Below are 12,539 nucleotides of genomic sequence, written 5' to 3' on the forward strand. Positions count from 1 at the left end.
TCCCTGGTCAAATGTCCATTGGTTAATATCCATATGGGTGAAACTTTCACCTGCATCACAGTCATCCTTAACTGGTTGTGTGTTGGGCTATCCCCATTAACTACCCATCATGGCAGATTTGTTCAAAACAAGACAAGTATCATTACATGAAGAATTGCTATTGCTTTTAAAGACTTTACACTAACCCCTAGCCCGACACCTCGGGGCTAGTGATTTGTATTAAATTTGGGCTATTAAAATTTCCACATTCATATAGTCAGGCTAGTGGGTATTTTAATCTGTTCTATTAATGCATACAGATTCAGGCTAGTTGTTCAAAAATGCATAAGTGAAGACTGCTTGTAAATGCTGGTTAGTCTGAGACATTCCAACAAGCAATAACTGTGACAGTCCAAATACTTGCTTATTAAAGTGTGTGTATGTGCATTAGCTTGTGTGTGTGTGTTTGTGTGTTTGGTACAAGCTCATCTCAAAAACTAATTCACTATTTAGTTTTTAACCTAATAGATGTAAAACCTGACTGTAAAATGAAATCTATCATTGTAAAGATTTTGTTGTTGGGATGAAATATTATAAATTGTTATCCATATGATTAACACAGAAAACATTACCGAACGCTTATTCCTGATGATGTAGCAGAGCCAAAAGACCTGAAAGTATAGATGGTTAATGGATGATGTTCCTTATGATAGTACTAGTAGGTACTAGTTGGTTTGTCTTTTTGATACATCTGGTAGTATATTTAATTTTTTCATTAATAAAATGGGGTTAACTTAGTTATCCTGCTCAGTGGTTGAATCTCCAGGAAATGTTAATTAACATATGCACATACATTGTTTTTGATACATGTATGCCGGTGACCCTCAACTGCAATTTGGGTTACAGACGGGGTAGCCTAAGGTGTAATTATTTCTAAGAGATGAACCCGAGTTGAGGCTCAAACTTACAAACCCATGAACAAGTCAGAGATCAACACTCTACCGGTTAAGCTGGCCCGGGTAAGCTTGGAATTGGGGACTTACTTTTGCTTAAAAATGATCTTACATAATATAATAGTTGTCAACAATATGATAACATTTATGTTTTTTAAAAGCTTAACCAGTTAGGCTTGCAAAAGAACTGATAAAAATACATAGATTTTTAGACAATTTACAAAGCAAACATATTTAACAATAAAGTAGTCTTATGTTTACTGAAATGTGCAAATACCAATTGGTTTGCATTTCTGAAAATTTAGAAAAATTAGTGCTAATATAATAAACAATGTTAATTTTTAATAAGTGGGTGGGTTTAATTAACTTGCACTCAAAAATTATAATAATCTGGAGTTGTTTCAATTTCTGACAGGTTTCAGCACACAGTACAGTAAGGAATGATCTTGTTATTGTTGTCAATCTACATTGGTATGTTGACCAGTCAAACTTGACAATTACTCAACTCAGTAATTAATTACGGCGCTGTTGATGACAATGGTACTGAACTTTTATCGAGCAGATAGTCATTGAATGTTATAATAAAAATAAAGATTGTTTTTTTTAGTTATGAATGGGCAATTTATCGCTTTATTTGATTTAAAAAGTCAATATAGCGGAAAGCTAAGGTGTGTACTGTTAAGCGAATACTGGCGGACCCCCCCCCCCTCCCCCTCTTCCCCCCGACCCTTAATCTCGCGTTATCTCGGCAGTCTTGTTACACATGATTTAACGATGTCGAAATCGTAAATATTTTGTCTAGTCTAGATATTAAATTAAAACAGTCTCTTCACAGACTGTGAAATATGTTGATGACATTATTTGATATAGGCAAAATCTAATGTATAATTCTATACACGTGTTAAAAAATTTCCATCGCACATCTTTGCGAGACAATGAAATCAACTTCAGGCTCAGACAGAAATGTAGAATGACAATAAAGTGATCAGTGTCAGTAACAGATGCAAAATTTGTTTATTGGCGATCGTTTTTCGGTATGAAACTTGTTTTTTATTTTTGCATTGATATAGTATAAACGAAAATGTGTAGTAATTTAACAAGGACCCCGCATGACAGTGATGGCTGGTGAAAATAAACACATTTGCTAAGGTGGGTGGGGAATCCTTAAAAAACAAAACAAAATGGCTTCCGTGTGATATGCTGATAGTTTCAATCGTTCGCCTATTTTTGTTAACTGCATAATCCAGCGGCTGATTTTAAGACCGTTGACACAATTTATATTACTTACCCTGTAAATGCACCAACAAAGGATATAAAACCTTTAGAAAGTCATAAAAACTTTAAATATTTATACACCCGGCATAAGTAATCGTAGTTTTCTATGCACAATGGGTGCGGTTGCTCTGATTTTCCATAATTCAACCCGCATTTTATGTGACGTCACTATTAGCATACATAAGTAAATATGGGGGCTATTGTCGATACTCACGACAAGTTTAGCACCAATAACACCAATACAAAACTAAGAATGTTGCTATTGCAGAAAATAAGTACAATTTTGGTCCAATTATCATGAAACGCGTAGAGAACATGCAAACGCATTCAAAACTTACACAAAAGACTTAAAATAATACTATACGGTTTTCAAAAAAAACAACTGCGTAATATAGAGTAACATTTAAAAACAGGCCTGCGTCTACTGCTGTGGATATTAGATAGCCTCGGCATGCAGTATTCGTTCGTTAAGGTGTGAATACATGACATGATTTAGAAACATTTTATCCCATCATCAGACGTGCATTGTCGAAATAAACCAATATGGACAAATTTTCCTCTATTTCGGCAGTGCTGAAATATAGCTGTCACGCGCGGCGGAGAATGGTCATATTACTCGGAATCAACTATAAAGTAATCATTTTTAGCAAAATCAAATTAGATTCAACAAAACAAACAATTTGATACCAAGATGTAATATATTTTTAACATATAATGCAACTCAAAAAGCAAATAAACATTATTTACAACTATTAAGTGCGCGTACTCGTGACGTCATAATTAACACGTCATACGACACAATGCATGTTCTTTCACGCTAAAGCTGCAGTTGTTTAGAGTGTTGTTGTTTTTTTTCATTATTTCTTAAAAATCGGGGACGTAGAGTTATGATAAACAGAAAAACATGTTAATTACTGATCTTTTTGTAATGTATTAGGCTCGAAACGATTAAAATAATAAAACAATGTTTGCTTGAAATAACTTTGGGATTTTCCGTGTAGTTCGATTTTCCTATTCTATTTTTAAAGAAATAATTTACGACTAAGAAAATTGATGGGATAAATCGAATACTAGGTCGGTGCCGAATAAAGCAAAGTTTATTTTGCACGGCACGAAAATCTGAACCACTCGCCAAGGCTCGTGGTTCAGATTTTCTAAGCATCGCAAAATAAACTTTGCTTTATTCGGCACCGACCTAGTATTCTCTATTTGTCAAGCGTCATATGATGTTGTATAACGTGACTTTTAACGTCGTGATGCTATATAACGTTACTACCAAAGTCATGATGCTGTATAACGTGACTACCAAAGTCATGATGCTGTGTACAAACGCCTGAATCTGTATAACGTAGCTAACAACGTCATTAGGCTGTAAAGCGTGACTTCTAATCTAATTTTGCTGCTTACCAACGTCATGATGCTATCTAACGCGACCTCCGAAGCTACTGGTATATAACGTAATAGCCAACGCAATAATGCTCTGCAACGTGTCTACCTACATGATGATTTTGTATACCAACGTTATGATGTTTAATATCGTGACTACTAACGTCATGTTAATGTATACAAACGTCGTGATTCTGTCAAACGATAATAACGTTGCTTCCAACGTAATGATGATGTATAAAGTGACTTCCAACATCATGATGCTATATAGCTTGACTATCAACGTCAATATGCTGTAAAACGTCACTGCCCACGTCATGAGGCTGTACTATAACGTGAAAACCAACGTCAATATGCATTGACTTCAAACGTGATGAAGCTGTATACCAACATGGTGATGCTTGATAACGTGACTGCCGGCGTCATTATGCTTTTAATCAACGTGATGATGCTGCATAATAGCGTCATGATGCTATATAACGTGACTTACAACGTCATGATACAGTATGCACACGTCATGATGTAATATAAGGTGATTACCAACGGCTTGGATCTATATTACGTCACTACCATGATGTTGTATACACATGTCATGATGCTATGTAATGTGACTATCAACGTCAAGATGCTATATATCATGAAATACTAACGTCATGATGCTGTATAACATGACTACCAACGTAATGATGTTGTATAACTTTACTTATCATCATCATTCCCTTCACCGGTTTGGCAATTAGGGTGAAATGATGAACGACGATACAGATATCCCCCTCCAGTCAGGTCGGTTGTGTGCTGCTGCGTGAAATTCATCCATGAGAAGGGATGTCCACTCTTTAACATTGCCTATCCAGCTTTTCTTCTGACGATATCGACGTCGACCTCCCTCTAGCATGCCCCGAAGAATAGTCTTGCACAGAGAGTTGTGCATGATGACGTGTCCAACCCAAGCCAGCTTTCGTCGTTTGACGGTCGCCAGTAGAGGTTCTTGTAGGCCAACAAGTGCTGCAGGCATGTTCTGGATGTACTTGTTGGTCTTGGGCTCCGTGTAGGATATGGGAAGCAGTCTTGGGAGACAAATGCAAGTAGGATCATGCGTTCTGTGTCCGCGAGAAACGTCAAGGTCTCGCAGCCGTAGAGAAGGATGGAGCCTACGCGGGACTTGTAGAGCCTGTACTTGGTAGGGAAGCTGATGGAACCGCTTGTCAACAACCTGCTCAGTTTGGCAATCGCTGCGGTCGCTGTGGCAATTTTTATTCGAAGCTCAGCGGTACTGGTACCATCCTTGAAAAGGTTTGCGTCCTAGTACTTGGTCAATTCTTCTAGCTTCTCGCCGTTCATGGTGATGTCTGCACTGGTGTTGGTCGTGCTGCTCACCATGATCTTCGACTTCCCCGTCTTGACCTCCATCCCGTATGCTTCTGCTCTTTCATAGAGCCGGTTGGTGAGATCTCGAAGTTCACTGCTGGTGCCACCCATGAAGTCAATGTCATCAGCGAATCTCTACTTTGAGATAGAGGCGTGGTAGTCATGGGGAGTCTAATGCACTATATACTCAAACACAAGGTTAAACAGAACGGGGGAGAGCAGACATCTCTGACGGCCGGCCACTGATATCGCGAAGAAGTCCCGTTACTGTCCATTGAGAAGTACTGCTCTACTAGCGTTTCCGTAGAGTTCTACTTTGATGTGTCTACAAACGTAATAATGCTGTATAATTTGAACACCAACGTCATTATGCTTTTTACCAACGTAGTGATGCTCTATAACGTGACTACCAACGTCATGAAGCTGTATAACGTTATCACAACGTCATAATTCTACATAACGCGAATAACAACGTCATGACACTGTGTACGAACGTCATGTTGCTATATCCCTTATTCTCATAGTATCGGCTCTCCTCATGCTATCGTGCCTTTGACGAAAATCCTTCAAGAAGTGCTGGACAATAAATGTTTTTTCCATTTTTAGAAGTTATTTTGTGCTGTTTATTTATGACTATTACGACGATATTTTTCATGATTTCCGGTTTTCATTTGAAAGTAAGTCATGTTTATTTCAGGCCGATATTATGATAGCACATAATTGTGTTAGATTGTTTTTTGTTTATAAGTAGGTTTATCAAATCTTGTTTACGCCGCTTATTTGTGAAAAAATAAATAACTTAAGAGAAACATGAACAAGAGTTTCGTTTTTTCATTAAAGGGGCCATTTCATCGATTTTGGCATGCTTTTAAGTTTGTCATTAAATGCTTTCTATTGATAAATGTAAACATTTGCTCTAAAAATCTCCAGTAAAAAATTAAGAATAAAATTTAAAAAAAAAGAAAAAAAGTAACCCTCAACAAGGCTCGAACCACTGACCCTCGGAGTCCTGGCGTAAGAAGTCTCCGACTTAGACCCCTCGACCATTCTTCCGCCTACAATGTTATATGTAATTTATACTATATATAAGCAATTTTCGTAGTTTCACAAAATATAGCGACAACAACAGAACTCTCCAAATTATTCTATCGTTTCGAGTTGCATTGCTTTATAATTTTCAGGTTTTTAAATCGTCAAAAGATGCATATAATGGCTATATTAGAGCATGGTAAATGTTCAGTATTACTGTTTCCTCATAAATATCATAACTATAGATACTCACCCCACAAAACCACCCAAAGATTCAAAATGTCACTATCACCGAGGATGGAGTACGGAAACTCCTTAAAGGTTTAAACCCCAGCAAAGCCTCAGGACCCGACCAGATCTCCCTAAGGTTACTAAAGGAACTTCACCATGAAATAGCCCCTGTCCTGACCCATATCTACCAAATTTCTTTGAAATCAGGTATTGTCCCGAATGACTGGAAGCACGCAGTCATTGCTCCAGTGTTCAAAAAAGGCCCCAAATGCAACCCCAGTAACTATAGACCCATCTCACTAACCTGTATTGCCTCTAAGCTTATGGAGCATATACTTGTCTCCAATACCATGTCTTTTTATGACGAACATAATATTTTAAGTCAATTTCAACACGGGTTCAGATCAAAACATAGCTGTGAAACCCAGCTCATTAGTTTTTCTCAGGAAGTCTATGACAACCTAGAACAAGGTCAACAAACTGATATTATAGTCATGGACTTCAGCAAAGCCTTTGACAAAGTCGACCATCACGAATCCTCATGAAACTTCATAGACTAGGGATACACCCCGAGACCATTTGTTGGATAAGGTCATTCCTATACGGTCGCACCCAGCAGGTTGCCGTCGAGGGCCATAACTCTGACAACCTTCCAGTCCTATCTGGCGTCCCCCAAGGCTCGGTCCTCGGACCTTGCCTGTTTCTCTCATACATTAATGACCTCCCTGACAGTGTTAAGAGCAAGGTTAGGCTTTTCGCAGATGATACTATTGTTTATTTAACAGTTAAATCTACCCAAGATGCACAAACCCTCCAAAAAGATCTCTTAAATCTTGAAAACTGGGAATCCGATTGGTCAATGAAATACAACCCCGACAAATGTAAAAACCTTAGAATCAGCCGCAAAAAACATCCTTTCCTTTTTCCCTACAAACTCCATGGTATAGAACTAAAAGCCACAGAGACTGCAAAATACCTAGGTGTCACCATAAGTAAAGACCTGTCTTGGACCAATCACATAAACAACATAACATCAAAGGCCAGTAATTCACTCAGATTCATTAAAAGAAATATCAAAACTTCAAATAAAAAGTTTAAAGAGACTGCCTACAAAACGTATGTTAGGCCCCAGTTAGAATACTGTTCATCTGTTTGGCATCCTTGGCAATATCTCATTTACAAAATTGAACAAGTCCAAAGATCAGCTGCCAGGTATGTTTGTAATGACTTCAACTATACCAGTAGTGTTACCTAAATGCTAAATGATCTCAAATGGCAAACCCTAGAACAGCGTCGTAACATCAGTAATGTCACATTATTAAACAAAATCCAAAATAATCTTGTGTGGGTTGATCATCAACACCTGACACCCACCAGAAACGTGAACTACCTGGTACCGTACTCAAGGACACAGTATCACTCGAATTCATTTTTCCCACGTAGTATTCGTCTGTGGAATGGCCTGCCTGTGTCCTTTCAAGCTAGTCCCAGTTTAGACATCTTTACTGGGCAGCTGCATCCTTTCCACCAGTTCTAATCTATTGTGTTTTTAACTTTTTATCTTAGTCTTGTAGCTTCTTTTATCTTTTTATCTGTACCTAGTAAATTGCACTTAACATATCTTTAACAGCTATTTTCTGACAACGCGCCTGCTTCTGATAATCGTTCAACGATCGTATAGCAGTGCCATGCAGATGTAGATGTAGATATCGAAAATTGCGAATCTGAAACAACTTTTTTAAATTTTGTCAATTTACCAAAACGTAAAAAAGGCCCCTTCAAGAAACTATTTATAGAAAAAGCACATGCGCAAAGTAACAAACCTTAGCAACCAATAGCAAGGGCCGATATTATGAGAAACGGTGAACATGATACTGATTACTACATGGAGCTTAGTCTCGCCAGTTTTTGGCAAAACATTACCGATTTTAATGCAGTTTTTGTTGTTATGTCCAAAAATACACACTAAACTACATGTATTTATTGGCTTATTAAACATGTTCTTTTTCAATCTTTTCACTTAAAATATTTAGATATTTTCATATAGAGGGACGATACTATGGTTACACATGCTATAACATTACTTCCAACGTCTTAATGCTGTATATAAGGTGACTACCAACATAACGATGCCGTATAGCGTGACTTCTAATATCATGGTGCCGTATAACGTGACTTAAAAACGTCATTATGCTATTACCAACGTCATGATAATATTAAACGTGATTTCCAACGTCGAGATGCTGTAATACGTGACTAAGAATATCATGATGCTGTATTACGTGATTTCCAACTTAATTGTACTGTATAACGTAAAAACTAACGTCATGTTCGTGTGAACTACCGTCATGATGCTATATAACGTGGATACCAACGTGTAAGGATGTTTTTAAAGGTTATGATATAACATGTATATAACGTTATTACCATTGTACTGAAACTGTATTACAATACTACCAACGTCATGATACTATATCACGTGTTAACCAACGTCATACTTTCGTGTTACGTGACTACCAATTTCATGATGTTGTAAACCAATGTCATCTTGCTATATAATAAGTCTATCAACGTCAAGATGCTATATATCATTGAATACTAACGTGATGATGCTATATAATATGACTATTAACGTCAAGATTCTGTATATCTTGACGACCAACGTCATGATTCTTAATAACATCGTCATGATACCTTATCACGTGACTAACAATGTCAAGATGTTGTTTAACCTGACTACCTACGTAAGGATGCTGTATACCAACGTCTTGATGCTAAATAGCGACTTTCAACACCAGAATGCTGTTTATGGAGACTACCAACTTCATAATGTTGTTAAACGCGACTACCAACAGCATGATGATGCGTAACGTTCCTTCAAACGTCACGATGCTGTGTTACCTGACTATGTCATGATGCTGAATACCAACGGCTTGATGCTAAATAACGCGACTTCTTACGTCAGAATGCTGAAAAACGGGACTACTAGCCTCATGATGTTGTTAAACGTGACTACCAACGTCATGATGCTGTATAACGTGACTACAAACGTCATGATGCTGTGTTACGTGGCTTCCAACGTTATTATGCTGTATACCAAGTCAGTGATGCTGTGTTATGTGACTACCAACGTCAGGATGGTGTATAACTTGACTATAAAGGTAATTATACTTTAATAACGTGATTACCAACGCATTGATGCTGTTTACCATGGCCATGATATATAACGTGACTACCAACGTCGTAATGCAAAACAAACGTTACTGCCAACGTCAATGTGTTGTATACCAGTTGATGCTATAAAACGGGACTACCAACATAGCTAGAGCTTTGTCACAAACGTGACGAATACCCCCACATCCCGCATTGGCACAGAATATTTTGCATGTTGTCATCACAAAAAACAGCGGACACCATGCTCAATGTTTAAAACGCACTACGTTACCCCGTGACCTAGTTTTTGACCCGGCATGGCCCGTGTTCGAACTTGACCTACACATCATCTAGATACAACTTCTGACCAAGTGTGGTGAAGATCAGATGAAAACAACTTGAATTAGAGAGCGGGCACCATGCTCAATGTGTAAAACGTACTAAGTGACCCCGTGACCTAGTTTTTGACTTGGCATGTCCCATGTTCGTACTTGGCCTTAAGATCATCTAGATAAAACGTCTGACCAAGTTTGGTGAAGATCGGATGAAAACTACTTGAATTAGAGAGCGGACACCATGCTGAATGTTAAAAAAGCACTAAGAGACCAAGTGATCTAGTTTTTGACCTGCCATGTCCCATGTTCGAACTTGGCCTAGAAATTATCTAGATATAACTTCTGACCAAGTTTGGTGAAGCTCGGATGAAAACTACTTGAATTAGAGAGCGGACACCATGCTCAATGTTTAAAACGCATTAAGTGACCCCGTGACCTAATTTTTGACCCGGCATGACCCATATTTGAACTTGACCTAGACATCATCTAGATACAACTTCTGACCAAGTTTGGTGAAGATCGGATGAAAACTACTTGAATTAGAGAGCGGACACCATGCTCAATGTTTGAAACGCACAAAGAGACCAAGTGATCTAGTTTTTGACCTGCCATGACCCATGTTCGAACTTGGCCTAGACATTATCTAGATATAACTTCTGACCAAGTTTGGTGAAGATTGGATGAAAACAACTTGAATTAAAGAGCGGACACTTAATACGGACCGACCGACAGACAGACAGACAAGTTTACTCCTATATACCCCCCCCCCCTAAACTTTGTTTGTGGGGGTGTAATAATACTCCTTTACGTTACTAACAACGTCATAATTCTGTAAACCAACGTTTAATGCTGTATAACTGATAACCGACGTCATGATGCTTCTAACGTGACTACCAACGTCATGATGCTTGTAACGTGACTACCTACGTCTGATGCTGTATACAATCACCATTTTGCTATATAATGTGACTCACAACGTCATGATGATATATTACTGGACTAAAACACGTCAGTATGTTAAAAAAAACATGAATAACAACGTCATGATGCTGTATAACTTGACTACCAACGTCATGATGTCGTATAACGTGACTTCCAACGTGATGATAATATTTATCGCAACTTGAAACGTAAGGATACTGTATAAACTGACTTGTAACGTCATGATGCTGTATACCAACGTCAAAATGCTGTAAAACGTGACTTCCGACGTAATGATGCTGTATTTTGTGACTAACAAGGTCTAAGGCTTTTAACAATCATCATGATGCTATATAATGTGACAACCAACGTCAAAATGCTTTATAACTTGACTACCAACGTCATGATGCTGTAACACTTGACTACCTATTTCAATATGCTATATAACATGACAACCATCGCATCGTCATGATCCTATACTTTTTAAAATTTTGTCAATTTACCAAAACGTAAAAAAGGCCCCTTCAAGAAACTATTTATAGAAAAAGCACATGCGCAAAGTAACAAACCCTAGCAACCAATAGCAAGGGCCGATATTATGAGAAACGGTGAACGTGATACTGATTACTACATGGAGCTTAGTCTCGCCAGTTTTTGGCAAAACATTACCGATTTTAATGCAGTTTTTGTTGTTATGTCCAAAGATACACACTAAACTACATGTATATATTGGCTTATTAAACATGTTTGTTTTTCAATCTTTTCACTTAAAATATTAAGATATTTTCATATAGAGGGACGATACTATGGTTACACATGACCTGACCCATGTTCGAACTTGGCCTAGAAATTATTTAACACAACTACCAACGTTATGATGCTGTATAACTTGACTACCAATGTCAAGATGCTGTATAACTTGACTATCATCGTCACGATCCTATATAACATAACTATCAACGTCATGATGCTGTATAAATTGACTACCAACGTCATGATTCTGTATAGCTTGACTACCAATGCCATGATGCTATATAACAAGACTACCATCTTCATGATCCTATATAACATAACTACGAACGTCATGATGCTGTATTACTTGACTACCGACGTCATGATTTTGTATAACTTGACTACCAATGCCATGATGCTATATAACATAACTACGAACGGATCGGAACCACTTTTGAACTCAACCAAGATATCATTAAGACAAACATTTTGACAAAGTTACATGAAGATTGGGCATGAAATGTGACTTCTACAGTGTTTACGTTTTTCTTTTTTTTTGACCTAGTGACCTAGTTTTTGAGTAACAAGTTATGGACTTGTGGTCCTTCGTATTGTGTTAATGGCCATTATGGTCGCCGTGTTGAATGTTTGTGTAACATAATTAGCTTACATTTTGTCTGATGATATAAATGTGATATTTATGTGTTCTTTTCTCCCTGAAACCTGAGTATAGACACCAAATTAATCAAATTTGAATGGACAGTTACATAGTCATATATTATGATCATAAATAGGTTTTGACGGCCATCTTGGTGGCCATTTTGGATTTGTGTGATATATAATAAACTTAAAAAATGTCTGATCACTTTAATGTGTTCTTTGCCCCCTGAAACCTATCTATAGACACCAAAATCTAGATCTAAAATTGAGTGGAAAGTAACATAGTTATGATTAATAATATGTTTTGGCGGCCATCTTGGCACCGATTTTGGACACCGTGTTGGATTTCTGTGTGACGTTATTAACTTACACTTTGTCTGACGAAATAAATGCGTCCCCTGAAACCTGGGTATATAGACACCAAATTCATCAAATTTGAGTGGATAGTTACATAGCTATCATAAATAGGTTTTTGCAGCCATCTTGGCGGCCATTTTTGAAGCCATGTTGGATTTGT

At 37.6% G+C, this 12,539-nt stretch overlaps 1 protein-coding gene across 1 annotated transcript in view; it reads right to left on the reverse strand.

Annotated features, from left to right (window-relative positions):
* Nucleotides 1-2,377, reverse strand: part of LOC127832429 (guanine nucleotide-binding protein subunit beta) — a 50,145-nt gene extending 47,768 nt beyond the window's left edge. The window contains exon 1 of the mRNA XM_052357893.1: nt 2,221-2,377. The gene's annotated coding sequence lies outside the window, so the exon portion shown is untranslated. The remainder of the gene's footprint in view (nt 1-2,220) is intronic.
* Between the last annotated feature and the right edge of the window lie 10,162 nt (nt 2,378-12,539).

Source organism: Dreissena polymorpha, chromosome 5 (genome assembly GCF_020536995.1).
Source record: "Dreissena polymorpha isolate Duluth1 chromosome 5, UMN_Dpol_1.0, whole genome shotgun sequence".
NCBI lineage: Eukaryota > Metazoa > Mollusca > Bivalvia > Myida > Dreissenidae > Dreissena > Dreissena polymorpha.